Genomic DNA, 17,018 nt, shown 5'->3' with positions numbered 1-17,018 from the left:
ATATGTGTCCCCCAGGGTCAGGGGTGGGTAGCCAGACACAGGTAGGTTGGTGTTAATTTTACAGTGAGGGTGAAGTTCAAGGGGTCCTATTCTGTCTACCTGAACACTGTCTTGCTTCATCCCCCATTCCTCCTCATACAAACCTGAGGCTCACTCCCACGTGACCCCCTTGTTTATAGCATACCCTGGAACTTGCTGACAGAAGCCTTTTCAAACTGTGACATAGTTTGATATAATTTTCTCCATATTGTGTATCCATTAAAGAAGGCTCAAATGAAACTTTTCCTCTGGAAACTGCTTTACAATCTTAAACGTTTCCTCCTTCTGTATAGTGTTAGAAACAGACATATTGTATTGCGTTGAATTAAATCTGTATGTATTCATCACTCAGATCACTGGTGCAAATTTCTTGATTTGGGACCTTGTATTGTTCATCTTTTTAGTAGCTTGTGCATGACTTCCTTCACAGTGGTAATGAACTAATGCCTGGTGGCTTTGTTGACTGATCACTCCCCTGGACTGGATTTCTTTATGCTACTGACTTACAGATGAAGAGCTCCCAAGCAGGCTCTGCCCCTTCTACACTACTGTAGCACACACAGTGCAGGATGGTGGGAGGTCATGCAATCGCAGGTGCCCTGTGCACTTGCAAGGTAAGATGTCTTTATAGCAGTAATTGCTCAAGAAGCATAACCGATGACACAACTATGGCTACAGCTATTTTTGATGGTTAAGTTTAGGAAAGAAGAAAAATATTGGTATTTTCAAGTAAATTGATTACCCTGAGAGAAATAATACAATAATACATTTTGTGAAAATATAAATGCATATGACAAATTCAGAAGGTGATGGGTGATGAGACAAATGCATATTAAAAACTTTACAGGTTTTCAAACTTTTATACTGACTTCCAGACACTACAGGAGTCCTTGCTCACCACCCCTAGACATTTGTGTCAAATATAAGATAAACAAATATGTGCTCAGGATCTGGAAGTTGGCATAAACTACAGAGACTTTTTTTGTTTCCACTTTTTATACTAAACCACGTACTATTTTTATTTTTCCAATAGAACTTAGTAAATTTTCTAGTAATCAGTTTGAATCATATGAATTTAATTGATGTCCATCATTGCTTATGTGTTTAACTACTTCTTGAAAAATTCTTCTCTATATTTGACTTACTTTTTTCATGGATCAGTCTCACAGGAAACTTTAGATTATGGATATGACGAAATAAATATGGGACCACTACCTTATTTCCTGGGGTCCTCCAAGTATTATTGTAGATCTCCAAAATGTGATTAATTTCTTCACCTAGATTTTTTAAAAATAAGAAATAAGCCTTCAATTTTCTAGTTTGACCTCATAATTTTAGCATGTTTAGAACTACCTTGTCCTCTAAGGAATTAAAATGCTTATTGAAAATTCCCATAAACACCAAAAGTTGGTGACATAAATAAAACAAAGGTCAGGAAACAAAAAGGTCAAGAATAGAATCATGAAGAGAAATTAGCATATTTTTAATGCCAGTAATTTGAAGAAGGGCTTCTGCAAATACTTTTGTCTGTTAGTGGAGAAAGCTTTGAGTTTTCCCTTTTGGTACTTCTCTGACAGTTCTTAACTATCAAATAAGTAGATTGCATTAAAAAATGCAGTGGATTGTTTGTGTTGTAAAATACAGGTTTTAATTATTTTCTAAATTACATTTTTTTATATTAGCAATTATGGCTTAGTTTTATTGATCAGTCACTGAGGGATGCTGAGGAGCACTTTAGCACTTCTGACCCTCATACTGTGCTTCTAAAGCTGCATGACCCTATAATTATATTTTTACCACTAAACTCACATCCTCATTAAGTGATATGCTTTTATTCTAAAATGTGAACAATTATTGAAAATGAGAACATATTTGTGATTAGGAGAAAAAAGTGAGGTTGATGAATTCAAAATATTTCAATGAAAATTGTATACCATATTGGATGTTTTTATTTCCAACAGCTACTGGAAAATATGAATGTATATAATTTGCATAAATGAATTCATATCTACCTCCCTGTCATCTGCAATGTATTTGGCACTTTGTCCCTGTGCCTTAATCTGAATATATTTCTTTGTCAGCCATCAAAACTGTGCAGATAATTTTGTGCATTTTCTAAGTGTGTGGTAAATAAAAGCTATTTGAATAGAAGAATTTTAAACCAATAAGAAGTAACATGAAGAACTATCACATGTATTACTTGCATACACTGTGCAGACGTCCAGTCCACTGGAAATCAGAAAATAGTACCGTGTTTACAAGACTTCATTGTTCCTATAATTCTTTGAAGAATTAACCATTTTTTTTTCCTGGGGTGGCTGACAATCTGGATGAAACTGCAATTTGTTGAGCAGCATGAAAATAAGGCTCAGAAGTGCCTGGACTCTAACTGCCAAGTACTCACTCCTGAGTGTCTCCTGTTCTCCAGGGGGGAACAGAACTGCGTCTCTCCTTGGTTTTTCCCATCCACTCTCTTGCAGCCAGGTTGCATCTGTGCAGTGAGCTCAGTGCTATGTAGGATGTGGGAAGCTCATTCACCTCTGCTTTATGTGAACCTGGTGCCTGGCCAGTGGGAGCAGGACCCAAGGGAGCCCAGAGCTCAGCCTGCAGAGACAGCAGGAGGCCTGAGCACACCACCAGGCATCATCCCTCCTGAGCACAGGAGAGAGGACCTGGCCACATGCCAGCATGGACAGTGGATGAAGCAGTGGAATTCCTTTGCTGGACATCAGTAGAGAAATGAGAAACACCGAGGAGAGACTGATGGTTCTCACTGTGTGTTTCCATCTCTGCCCTCCTTCACCTCAGTGTGAATTAGGGGTATTTGGGAGTCAGATAATATTAAGGGTGGTGGGCAACTCTCATTTCCTCACCAACCTGTAAATGGGAAACCTCTAACACTATCTGCAGTTTTGCTGCAAAAATTTCTTATCATTGAGATAAAATTCACATGACATCATGTTAACCTTTGTAACAGTTCATGGTTATCAATTCAGTGTTATCTACCACATTACAAAATTGTGCAACTTCCCAATACATCTTGTTCCCAGATAGTTTTATCACTTTCAGTGAAATACTATCCATTGTCCCTACTTATCCTTACTTACAGTCACTTGAAGACACTAAGTATAATCTCCATGTTTAAATTTATGTCTTGCAGGTTTGGTTGAGTAGAATCATTCAGTATGGGTTCTTTTTTATGACTTGGGTCAGTGAAATGTTTTTCAAATTAATCCACATTGTAGTGTTTATTACAATTTTATTCTTTTAGAGAATGAACACTATTCCATTTTATATATGTATACCAGCAAATTTAAAAGTCTATATATCCTTCTATAAGCATTTGGTCCTTTGTTCTGTTATCATAGTGTGGGATTGCTGGTTATTGTCTTTGAGCTTCTCTCCTTCTGGGATAGATTACATATGTACACAGGGTGCTGTCTTTTTGATGTACTGTTGGAATCCATTTTCTAGGTTTTGCTGAGAATGCTTGCATGGGTCTTGATGAAGGATATGGATATGGGTCTGTAATCCTCTTTTTGTGGTTTTTGTGTAATTTTCTGGATCTTTTTTTTTTTTTTAGAGAGAGAGAGAGAGAGAGAGAATTTTTTAATATTTATTTTTTAATTATCGGCGGACACAACATCTTTGTATGTGGTGCTGAGGATCGAACCCGGGCCACACGCACGCCAGGCGAGTGCGCTACCGCTTGAGCCACATCCCCAGCCCCAATTTTCTGGATCTTATACGAGGGAGACGATGTATTTTGTGGAACATGACTTGAGGAGTTGAAATTCATCTCAATTCCCTAGAGTGGTTTCGAGAGAGGTGGGGTCACCTCTCTTTGAATGTTTGGTATAGAACAGTAGTGAAGCCGTGAGCTATTGGAGGTTTTTATGTTTTTGTTTTTGTTTGTTTGTTTTACTCGGAAGTATTTAATACTGATTCAAATTTCTTGGTCATTATGAATGTCCAGGTCATATATTTTCTCATAATTCAGATGTTGTATGCTATATTTGTCCCAAATTTATCCTTTTCTTGTATATTTTCCAATATGTTGAGATGTGGTTGTTCAAAAATGTTGCTAATTATCTTGGCATTTCTGTGACACCAGCTATAAGGTTTCTTTTATTCTCTGATATTTTATTTACCTTGGGCTTTTTTATTTTTAGTGTAGAAGGTCTAAAGTTCTAAAGGTCTAAAGGTCTGTTGATTTTGTTTGTATTTTCATAAACAACTTTTGCTTTCATTGATACTTTTTGTATTGCTATTTAGTGTTAATTTATTTATTTCTTCTCCAATATCTATCATTGATTTTTCAACTGCTTACTTTAAGTGTCGTTTGTGTTTGCTTTTCTACTGTTATTGTAGGATCTGTTCTTAGACTTTCTGCTTTTTTGATGTAGGCATTTAGTATTACACCTTTTCCCTTAGTAGTGTTTTATGAATGTCTAGGTTTTGCTATGTTATGGTTGCATTTTCATTAATAGCCTTAGAAAATGCATATTTTCTAGTGTCTTCAAATGTCTCTAATTTAAAGTTAGTTTACTTTTTATTTTTGCAAAGGAAGTTGATCATCAGAAAAAAGTCCATAAACAAAAATTTTCCCAGCTTCAGAAGTATGGAAGAATGATCAATCAATATAAAATGGCACACATTTTCACGCATACAAAATACATACAAAGTACCCAGTTCAGGCAACATTTCTGTGCGTTGTTTCAGTATGCATTTATGCCAATATTTGGTGGACAAATTTGTACATATATGTTGAGCTAATTTTGTTCTTTTCAGCAATATGTGAGTACACTGATTTCTCTCAACTATTGCTACAAGAGTTTCACCAACTGACCTAAGTATATGGCTAGTCAATATCATTTTACTCTCCTTTGCTTTTTATTTAATTTATTCATGTTGAATACGACCCACACCTTCAGTCACCAACCTTGAGGGGACGTTCCTCTCTCCTCACAGTGGCTCAGAGACTCCCCTTACACTGGGAGTCATCACACTAGGTATTAAGGGAGGAATATCCAATCTACTATGTTGCATATCTTCTGGGATCTGATCTCCTCCACTGTCTCTTTTGCTCTGTCTACAACTTTTCTCTGCCTGGCCCAGTGTCCCTAAACAGACATGGATGCTGCCACTCAAGCTTTGGTGGCCCATTGCCCTCAGTGCCTGGCCAAGCTGTGCACACAGCAGCTCACACCACCTGGTCCAGAGACCTGAGACCATTTTTAAAATTTTTTTCTCAATTTCACTCATCAATATTGTGTAGTTTAGGTCCACAGATAGTTCACTCTTAGTTTAAATTTTGCCATAAATTGTTGATCTATAGTTTAATTTTCTTTAGTTTTGCATGTCAGTAGAGTGTTTTTTGACATGTTTATACAAACATGGAGTACATCTTATTCTAATCAGGATCACAGTATTGTGAAGTGTATACATAGTTTTGAGTTTTGATGCTAATGTAAATATGATTTTTTCTTAATTGATTTTTTATAGTACATTATTATGAACAGAAATGCCACTGTAGGCATATTCACCAACACACAAATTTCTCCTCAATCACACCCTCTTCTGTAATTCAATGAATATCAATCCTCTATAGGTTTTCACCATTAATTTCTGAGAAGGGAGTGTATTAGAGAGTCTCTTTTTACAGTTTTCCCTGTGTGTGATGAACAGTGGTTAATAACAGTCATTGGGTTATTCTTCTTTAACTCAGGTCATATTTAGAACCAGCCTCCTTGAACTTTTCAGGGATACCTGCATTGGCCAGGCACAGTTCCCTACCAGAAGTCCACATCCTGGCACTGCAAGATGCAGCTCAGAACCCCCAATGTCAAGTTCACTAGCAGACCCTCCTTTCAGGAGTCTCTTCTGAAGGTTTGAGGGGTCATCTCTCCTCTGGTCCCCAGCATTTACCTGATGTGCTACATTTCCAAAGGTAGTAACTGCTTATCTCAGAATTACTTTATGGGAACCTTTTTATTTTATTTACTTATCTTTATTTTATTAGTGCTTTATAGTTGTACATAAAGACTCATTTTCACATAATCATATGTACATTGAACTTATTTTACTGCATTATAGTTCTTGATTTCCCCTCTTTTCTCTCCTCTTCTTCCTCCCCTGATTCCCCATCTTCTATTAGACTGGTCTGCCTTATCTTTATTTTTAATTAATGTTTATATTAAATTAATAATTAGTGCTCTACAGATCCACATATAGTTGGAATCCACTATTGTATATTTATACATGCACATGACCATTTCCCATCCCTCTCCCTTTCTCTGGATCTCCTTCCTCAATTCCACTGGTCTTCCATATATCTTTATGTTATCCATCTCCATTTCCCCCCTTACTTTACTCTAGATTCTGCATTTGGGAGAAAACTTTTGATCCTTGACTTTCTGAGTGAGTCTTATTTTACTTAGCATGGTGTTTTATTCTTCCATCCATTAACCAGAAAATGCCACAATTTAATTATTCCTTTTGAATTAATAAAATTTACTGTGTACATATATCACATTTTCTTTATTCATGCATCTGTTGACAACCATCTGAGCTAGTTCCATAACTGCCTATTGTGAACTGTGCTTCCATAAACATTGATATGGCTGCATCTCTATAGTATATTGATTTTAGTTCTTTTGGATAAATACCAAGAAATGGTAAAGCTGGGTTATATGATGATCCCATTCCTAGAATTTCCATACTGCTTCCTACAATGTTTATATTAATTTGCAGTCCCATCAACAATTTACTAGGGTCCTTTCCTCCCCATATACCTGCCCACATTCATTATTTTTATTCTTGAAAGTTGCCATTCTGACTAGTATGAGATGAAATCTGTATGTAATTTTGACTTGCATTTCCTTGATTGCTAGAGATGTTGAACATTTTTTTCATATATTTGCGGGCCATTTGTATTTCTTTTCTAAATAAGTATCTGTTTAGTTCTTTTAATTTTTATTGGGTTATTTGATTTTTTTGGTGTTTAGATTGTTTACTTCTTTATATATTCTAGATATAAATTTCTTGTCAGAAGAATAGCTGACACGGATTTTCTCTTACTCTGAAGTTGTGCTCTCTTCATATTCTTTATCATTTCCTTGGCTATGCAGAAGCTTTTTAATTTAATGCTACCTCACTGATTGGTTTTATTTCTTGAGCTTCAGGGGTCTTGCTAAGGAAGTCAGTGGATGCACCAATACTTGCTGACCCTATGCATTCTTCTAGAAGTTGCACGTTTCTGACTGGATTTCTACATCTTCAATCCATTTTGATCTGAATGTTGTGCAGTGTGGGATATAAGGACATAATTTTATTCTTCTACATGTGGATACTCAGTTTTCCCAGCACCATGTTTACAAAGCAATTATTTCTCCAACATATATTTTTGACCCCTTTGTCAAGAGTCAGACGAGTTTGCATGGGTTTGTCTCTGCATCTACTTTCAATTCCATTGGACTTCATGTCTATTTTAGTGCCATAACCATGCCCTTTTTGTTGCTATAGCTCTAAATCTATTTATTCTATTTATGTGGTGTATTGCATTTACTAATGTGCATTTATTAAGCCACCCATGTATTCCTGGGGTAAAATAACTTGATCATGGTTTATTATCTTCTTCATGTATTTTTAAATGTGTTTTCTGAAAAAGATTAGGAATGTTTGCATCTATGTTCATCAGGGACATTGGTCTGTAGATTTCCTTCTTTGAAATATCTTTGTCTGGTTTTGGAATAAGGGTTATACTGTTTTAATAGAATATAATTGGAAGTTTTCCCACTCTTCAATTTCATGAAATAATTTGATAAAGACTAATCCTAGTTCTTCTTTAAAGGCCTAAATGGTCTTTTATATCTTATAGGTGCCCTCCTAATTACTTTGATCTTCTTTTAAGTTATTGAATATTTTAATAATCAGATTTTTATAATCTTTCTCTGGAATTCCACTTACATCTTTATCTGTGGGATCCTTTGTTGGTGTGTTGTGAGTTTGGGAGGAGGTTCTCTTGCACCTTTCCTCAAGTTTTTGAAGGTCTGGAATGTGCACTTCACTTGACTTGGACTCGTTCCTCTATTAAATGTGTGTCTTTTGTGGGTAGTTATCATTTTGGTTCTAGGGACCTCTCTCTGTCTTTGCTGAAGGAGTCAATGTCCAGGATTTGGACCCATGTTTCTTCTCTGTTTCTTTGTGCCCAGACCCTTGTTGCTGTTTTCTCCTATATTCAATGTATGGAAGCATTTCTGAGGCTGTGGTGGGTCTAGTTCATGTGTGGAGTGAGGTTTGGTGATACTTGGCTGGGTTTTGAGTATTGCTTGGGAGCAAGATCTCTTCGTTGTGAACCTGAAGTGTCCCAACCACTTCCAGCCCCTAATTTCCTCCCTGTCAGGGCCCAGCATTCTCCACATGGATCTTCCAGCACAGCAGAGAAACCTGGGCTTCCTGAGCACAGTAGAGGAGCCTGGAAGTGTACCTGAAGAATGGCCAGGGACTCTTTCAATTGTTTGCAATCCTTATCGACCTGGAAACAAGTCTCCATATTAAATTATCTTGGATAAAATGCCTAATGTCCATTTCTCTCTTCCTGACCAGATACAAATGGATACACAGCTCTGTGTCAATCAAAATCCAGCTCCCCACTTTCCCTCCTCCCAGCTTTTCAGAATGAGCTCAGGCTACTCCTCCCTTGCAAATTCCTCCCTTCAGGTTTACTCATTCTAACTCCTCTGGATTGGATTTATCTCCTATTGACCCATAATGTGAGTTCATATCAGTCCCTATCTTCCTAGCAATCCCATTTCGGCATGAGTTCACAGTCTCAGCCAAGCCCTCACTTACATAATCAGAAGTCTGTTGTGGATCAGGCATTGACAAAAACTATAAAATTCCCTTTCTCAGCACAAGAATCCTTATTGGGCTGCACCTGGGTAGAGTCCTGTCTGGTAGCTACTGAACCACAACTTCAGGTGGCTCAGATGGGTCTGAATCCTAGCCCTGCATCTGCAGCAGATAGGCCAGCCTACTCAGGGCATGGGCGGGGCCTGAAGGGCTTGTGAGGCGTGTGGGGGGGAGTTAGGGGTGTGGCCCCAGCCTGGGCATATTGGACGTCCATGGCTGGGAGGGAAGGAAGCCAAGTCTCCCCATCTAGCTTTTCCAAAAGCTGTGGCGTCTTCCTTCCTATTCCACCTGGTTATAGGGCTCCTGAACTTGGACTAAGAAATGCTCCAGTAGATCTGGAAATTGCGCAGCACACATCACAAACATCACTCTTTTCAGAGCCCCAAAGTCCTCCCAAATTTTGATTATAACCGTAAATGAAGTCACATCAGGGTAAGGATGGCTTTGTGACCATGGAGAGCCAGTACCACCCAATCACTGACCAATGATGGTGTTTGTAACCCACAGATTTTCTGAGTTACCTGTAGAAACACAACAGCAACAAGCAAGACAAGGAGAAAAACCAAAAGTGAGACCAGACCCAGGAAGCCTTCTGCAGGTGAGGAGAGTGTCCACTGGAAGCTTGCCTTGCCTTAGTCAGAGTTTTGTCAAATGATAAATCACTGAAGCTGGGTGCCCGTCTGTCACTTGCTTCTGATGGAGTTTCCTGAGTGTTTTGTTTAAAGGCTGCAGAGCTGCTGCCCCTCCCTGGGCTATGGAGGATACGATAGGGGAGGGTACATGGGCAGCCAAGAGCAGCTACCTGGTGCAGAGCTGCTGGGGCCATAAACTGTGGCACACTTACAGGACAATGCTGATGAATTTCTGAAGACGGAGTGTGGATTGGCATGAAGAGATATTCTGAGCCTTAAACCTGAGAGGTGCTCCAGGGACCTGGTTGGCCAGTGCAGTTGACCTCAAGCAACTGTCCAGCTGTGGAAGCAGATTTGCTTTTCTTCTCCTTTTGGAATGATATTTTTGATGCCAGTTTTCTTCCTTTTTAGAGAAGTTTAACATTGAAACAGGAAAAGGCTGTAATGAAAAGGAATTTGAAAATTGACTGGCTTGCATCCTGGAGACTCCCCTTAATGAGGAAGTGTGTATTTTTCAGGATTTTTTCTCTGGATATTGGGTTGTGTTGTAGTTACCCAGAGGTGTTGAACACCTGGAGGCAGTTATCTCTCATGTGTCATGGTGCTATTGTGACTTGCATAATAAAAGAGAGCATAACAGTCACCTAAATGGAATGCCATTGTGACATAAGCTGCACAGGCATCAGGCAGCTTGCCTGTGATGGTGGCAGGAGGCGCTGTCACTGCCCACATCTGTAGTTTTGTTAAATCTATCATTATTTGAGGGGATGACCAAAAATTGGTGTGTTAGTCAGTTTTTCATTGCTGTGACCAAAATACCCAACAAGAATAAGTTAGAGAGGGTAATGTTCAGTTTGGTCTCTGGTTTTAGAGGTTCAGTACATGGTGGACCAGTTCCATGCTTTGGGCCATGGTCATAGGGTGTGGTGGAGAAAAGCTGCTCAGCTCATGACAGCCACATAGCAGAGGGAGATAGGGGGAGAGTCTGCAGGGAAGATATATCTTTCTATTCAAACTAGGATGGTCTGATTAGATCTCAGCTCTCCTGATCCAATCATTTCACAGCTTCCTGCCATAACACAGGGGAATACCTCCCATCTTGCAGAACTGGAGATCAGGGAAGCCTCTGTGTTCATGATGAGTAAGCATGTACCAGCCTCCATACATAGTGAACTACCACCTAGCTGGGTTCCAAGCAGGATATAACATGACCCATCAGTGTGTCCTTATATCTAAGCAACTGTGCTTCAGCCAATCCTAGGACTAAGCCTGTCCAGTGATGCAGAAATGAGGCCAAGGCCAGGCCTCATCCACTGGGGACTCCCTGCATGCCATTTCCTGTCTTCCTGGTTGTGAGCACATTAGGGGCACATTAGCAATGTCCTTCTGTGTGGAATGCTGGCCAGTGCTAGGACCCTTTTCTCTCTGCAATAAACTTTGTTACATTATACTGGTCTCAGTTTTTCTTTATCAATTTTGAGGTGGTCAACAAGACTTGACATAGAGCTTCCAGTGAATGCAGGAGCCCTAGATGACAACACCAGGAACCTCCAGAGTCCATTGGGTCCAGAGATCTCTCACAACAGCTAGAAAGATAACACAAAGTTCAGGTGAACATTGCACTACCCAAGGAACCATTTGATTATCTGTAGAAGTTCGCATTAGAATGTTACTAGAGTTTTCAGTACTTCCATTTCCATGTCTGGAAAGTCTATGTACAAATACCATGTAATATTTTGGTCTAATTAAATAGCTATATGAGAGTGAAAGTATACAGGGTAGTCTTGGGGAGCCCTTGGAATAAGCTTCTGCTTGTTGGTGACATTGTTTCTTCAGCTTGCTTAGTTCATGCCTGTGCCTTCAGAGTAGGAGAATCGGATGAATCACACTCTTAATATGCATATTCTATAGATCTTATTACTAAATTAATAGTAAACAACATTCTTACTTGTCTCTCCTAGTAAATAGTCAGTTGATTCATAAATATAGAATGCCCAGGAATTAGGATGTACTAAAACAGGGACATTATTATTTTTGTCATTATTTTGCTCTACATTTTTGTTTCATAATGAACAAAACCATGTGCTTTTCAATTGAAAATCAGTTAATACGAAGATTATTGAGGATTTATGACATCATGAAATTAACAATCCATGTCATATTAGCTAGAACACAAGTTGGCACAATTTTTAAGAAGTCAAGCAACATGTGTAAGTAGGTTATCACAATATTGATTAAAATTCCACTTTTAGAAACTTAGAAAATAACCAACCAGTAAAAAATGTGGGCTTTATGAATTGCAGTTATCGTAGTGAAATCTGAAAGTAATTTTTATAACAATCAACAGTGGAGGAATTTGATAAGTTAGGATCCAGTAAGATATATAATTGTTCCAATGAAGTTGATGCATATTTAGAAACTGTAATTTAATAACTATTTAAAATGAATTACAAATGACAAAGAAGTTTCTTTATTTACTTGCAAATATGCTAAAGGAAATATAGAGCTCAGTGCCTTTTTGTTTGTGTTATGGGTCAGGCTATATGGGCAATGACCTAACAGACTCCATTTTACCCTAAGACTCCATGTCATGTAAGAAATGCATCTCCCATGGAAACACTATGCCTCTGTACCTATCAATAGTTGCTTAGCATAGCAAGTTTGCAACATAAATTGGCAATTCTTATACAATTTGAAATTGTTCTCTCTTTGGTTCCCATTTTTCATGGGCAGTGTACCCTGTCAGAGATTGATTGTCTAGACATTAGTAACCATTCTCTAAATTGTACTCAACTAGGATCATTTTGAACCATTTCCCTTGTGCTTGCTTGCTGCTATGCCAATCTGGAAAGTCCCATGGGAAATACCAATGTACCCAATGCATTGTCTCGCTAACTGCTCAATGTAGCTTCTGTGCCCCTGCTTGCTTGCAGCTACATCAACCGAGATGTAGTTTTGGCAGTTTTTGCCTTTAAAGAACTTGAAATGCTCAGGCTTGGGGCTGTTCCTTGCAGAAAAATTTATGGGTGCTGTAGGGAGCAGTTGCCGGCTGGCCAGGTAAATAAGAAACTCTCCAATTTGAACAAAATGAACTTGGTATGTTTTCTGAGTGGTCTTCCCCATAACAGTTTCTGCACATGTAGATAAAAGAGCTATATCTGCATATTACCTGTATACTAGCTATGTGGAAGGAAATGGAGACACCTAATTAGTTACATGGATGTGTTCATAGAAATGTACACAGTCTGCTTTGTGTTTTCTCTATCTCCTATCTTCTGTTTACCATTTTGGTCAATCTGAATCAGGTTTCTCAGTAAAAATTAATTAAATTCATTGTGTTTGAGGACAAACTAAAAAAAATTAAAAAGATTAAATGGTTTGCTAATTTGGGACGACATTCAAAAATTGTACTGGAAAAAAAATTATAATCCGTGCCATGCACGTTAAGTTCTCAAATACATCAAAAAATTCAGGTTCATAATTTTACCTTGTTGTTGGTGAGATTTCCTTCCTTTTGTGAGGTTCTGCAGCACTAATGTCCAGGAAGAAGGGAGGCCCCTGAAGAGATGACTGCTCCCAGCGCTCTGGAGTTAGCTGGTTCATGCCTCACCACCTGAGATCAAGTGGTATTGTCTACATTGGGGTTACTTCATCTAATGGAAAAGAGTGAAGAAACATTATGCATGGAAGTGTCACAGCTGTGACTACTATGCTATGTGGAGATGGCTGGTTCTCCTCCCTCTCCATCTGCAAGGCCTCTGCCACTGGCTTCATTCTACCCCAGAGTTGAGGGGCTGAGGTTGTGGGTAGCTATGTGAGTAGCTATGCCAAACTCTGTCCACCATGATAACAATGGGTAGCACCCACTCCATGTTCTGGGGTGAAGAGAGGAAGCACTCATTACTTTATTTGGTATGTTTGTATTTCATCCACGTGCAATTATAGTTGCTCCAGTTAGAACAGAGAAGTAAACAGCACAGTCTTTCCTCCTGGAGCCTGGAGGAAAGATATCACAAAAGATAGCTTAAGTAGCTGGGATAGAAGTATTCTATTATTGTAATTTTATAAAATCCCATAAAAACTGGAAAATTGTGAATTGGTGAGTAATTTTAGAAAAAAGTTTCTGAGAAAATAAATTAGACTTATTGATTATTGACTCACTCAAACACTTTTTATTTACCAAGGTAGAGGTCATTAGGAAGGAGAGGAACTTCCTGTTCATTTTCTATGTGTCTGAATAAAACTGCCATGTGCTATGTGTTCTACACTTTGCAGGGTAGGGTGGTATGTTTCTATTTCATAAGCAACCATGTGAAGTGAGCAGCAGTGCTGGGAAATGTCCCAGTGATGGACATCCCCATGCACACTAACACTCACACATGTACATGTTCACCCACACAGGGATGTGCTTTGCTTTATCTCTGGAGAAAATATCTGTCACTTGCCCATTTTTAATCAGGCTCATTGTGATTGAATATAGAAGTCACTTACATCTAGAATAAAATTCTGTATCAGATGCAGATTTCTCTTTCCCATCCCACAAGCAGTTTGCCTTTCCAATCTTACAATATTTTTTTATATGCAGAGGGTTTTAAGTTTGATGTGGTTTTCATTTGTTTATTTTTCATTTTTTTCCTCTACACTTAGGTTCAGATTCATGAAACTGTGATCATGTCCTGAGTCCTGGAGCTTTATCACAGGTCTTTCTTGTAGGAGTTCAATGGATTTAAGGCTCACAGTTAGGTCTTTGTGCATTTTGAGCTAAGATCAGGTGTGGTATAGAGGCCCAAGTCACCCTTTTGCGGAGGACCCTGTACCATGACTCCCTATTGGATAATCTCAGCACCCTTGTTTAAAATCTCCAGGCCCAGAGTGGAAGGGCTGCTGTGAGGCTCCACCTTCTGCTGTTTGCACTGTGTGAGGGATGCAGGTGCTGTCTTAAATAATCTCCCTCTTGTATGTTTGGAAACCTCAGTGTGAGACCTTTAATTTTGCTCATTTCTTTTCAAGACTATTTTAGCTTTTCAGGACAGTTTCATTCTATATGAATTTTATAATACTTTTTTGTTTCTGAAAGAAAAAGATGAATAAAAAAATTTTGATAATGATTTCATTGAATCTGTAAAGTATTTTAGAAACTAAAGTTACTTTAATAACATTAAGACTTCTTATCCACAGGCATGGAACATTATTCTACTTATGTATAACTTTAATTTATTTGGACAATGATTTTATTATACTTTCATGTAAGAATCATTAAGATTTTGATTAAATGTAGTTTATCCTTCTTGATACATAATTGAATGGGAGGCTTTTTAAATTTCCTTTTGTAATTTTTTATTGTTAATGAAAATTATAAAATTTTGAGTGTTGAGTTTGTATCTTTAGACTTCTTGGAATTAATTGTTAGTTCCAACAAATTTTTTGGTAAATTTTCAGGGTTTTCTACATGTAAAATGTTGTCATCTCTAAACATATTTTAAGTTGTTTTTTAAATTTCAATCCTTACACCTGATATATATATATAAAGGTAACTTTTTAGTGGCACATTTGTGATATATGCAAACAATTTCCCTAATTTTTGATGTTTCTTCATTTGAGGCAATTTCTTGTCATAGGTTCATAATTTTATTTATCAGACTTCTTTATATCAAACCACATACAGTTGAACTTCCTTCTCAGATTCTGTGTTTGTGAGTTTGCTTGTTGTGATTTTCCCACAAATGTGACCCCAGACTCTGTACTTGCAGCCCTTAAGGACCACTCCTAAAATGCAAGAACAGTGCACTATTTTAGTTACCCCAATGCATACTCCTGGTTTAGGAAGGATGCAGCAGGACTCTGCCTTCTTCTTCTTCTTTGGGCTCTCAATTCGTACACCAGTGTCCTCTCTCTCTGTCAAGGTCCTGCCTCTCTGCTCTAGTTACTATGCTCTTGGTGCTTTGTTGTCCAGAAGGCCACCCATGTATGGTGCTGAGCTACTTTCCAGTGTCCCTGAGCACTGCTAGGTTCTGATGTGCCTTACAATCGGATGAGCTTTGTGTGGCCTGCATCACAGTGCTGACAGTGATGAGGTGCATTAAACAGCAAGTCCTCTCCCGGAAACATGCACAGAACAGGGTATGTGTGTAGTCGGTTGGTGAAAAGGCTGTGATCAGTTGCAATCAGAGTTCTCAGGGCCTAAACTGCATTTCTCATGATAGCAACGGGGCAGTGTTTATGAATCCAGCATTTACAGTGATTTTGTAAAACTGTGAGGAGTTAGAATTGATTGTTTCTCTTTAGGGTGTAGTTGAGGCCTGGTGCGGTGGTGCACGCCTGTGATCCCAGCGACTTGAGAGCCTAAGGCAGGACGATCAAAAGTTCTAGGCCAGCCTGGCAATGGAGCAAGACCCTGCCTCAAGGTCAAAAATTAAAATGGCAGTGAATGTAGATCAGTGGTGAAACACACCTGGGTTGAGCTGTAGGAAAAAGGAAACAAAAAGAGTGCTGTTAAAAAGAATATTCAGAGTGGTATTATTTCCATCTAATAGAGGTATAATGAAACAACAAAATTTGCTTACATTTACTATATAAATATGCCCTTGTTGAAAATTTGCCAACCTGATTATATATATTTAGAATATTTGTGACCTGTCTACTCTGTTCCATTTGCCTGGATTAGTGGTTTTATGCCAGTGCTATCCTGTAGATGGCAATGGCTTTGTAAAAAATACCTTAAATGATAAAGTGGAATGCCTCCAATTTTGTTTTTCTTTCCCATTATGTCTGTGAACATGTAAAGTTTTGTGATTTCATACAAATTTTCAGAAATTTTTCTATGTTTTATTACATACATATATTACATGTGTATGTCATATAGACATATGTAAGATATACCTGTTTCAGGTACTTATGAGGCATATGTGTACTATGCACAAAATGATAATTATAATCAAAGTTTTTGTATGTGATATCTGAAAGTTTTGAGCCCACATAAGTATGTGACGCTGAAATGGAGTGTTGTTATGTGGGGTCAGTAAGTTCTGGTCAGCAACTGACGACTGTACTCAGGGCACTGTGTACTTGATAGTTGAAGAGGGCAGATCCTAAATGTTCTCACCACAGACAAAAAATAATGATAACTATGTGAAGTGGTAAGCGTGCTAATGCATCTGAATGCCTCCTGTTGCTTCTTCATATCTGTATCCTCTGGGTAGAATGTAACATCCTATGTTCTGTTATGCAGTAGTGCTGAGAGAGGGGACCTTGCCTTCTTCCTGATCTTAGATGCACAGATTTCATCTCTCCATTGAATTCGGTGTTATCTGTGGGCTTTTTATGCCTGCCTTTTACTATGTTGATGTATTTTCCTCCTATTCCTACTTTAATGTACATTTTTATCTTGTTCAGTTTTGTTAAATGTTTCTACATCAATTTTAATGATCATAGTTT

This window comes from Marmota marmota, unplaced genomic scaffold (genome assembly GCF_001458135.2).
Source record: "Marmota marmota marmota unplaced genomic scaffold, marMar, whole genome shotgun sequence".
In the NCBI taxonomy this organism is placed as follows: Eukaryota; Metazoa; Chordata; class Mammalia; order Rodentia; family Sciuridae; genus Marmota; species Marmota marmota.
This window is presented reverse-complemented; position numbering follows the sequence as displayed.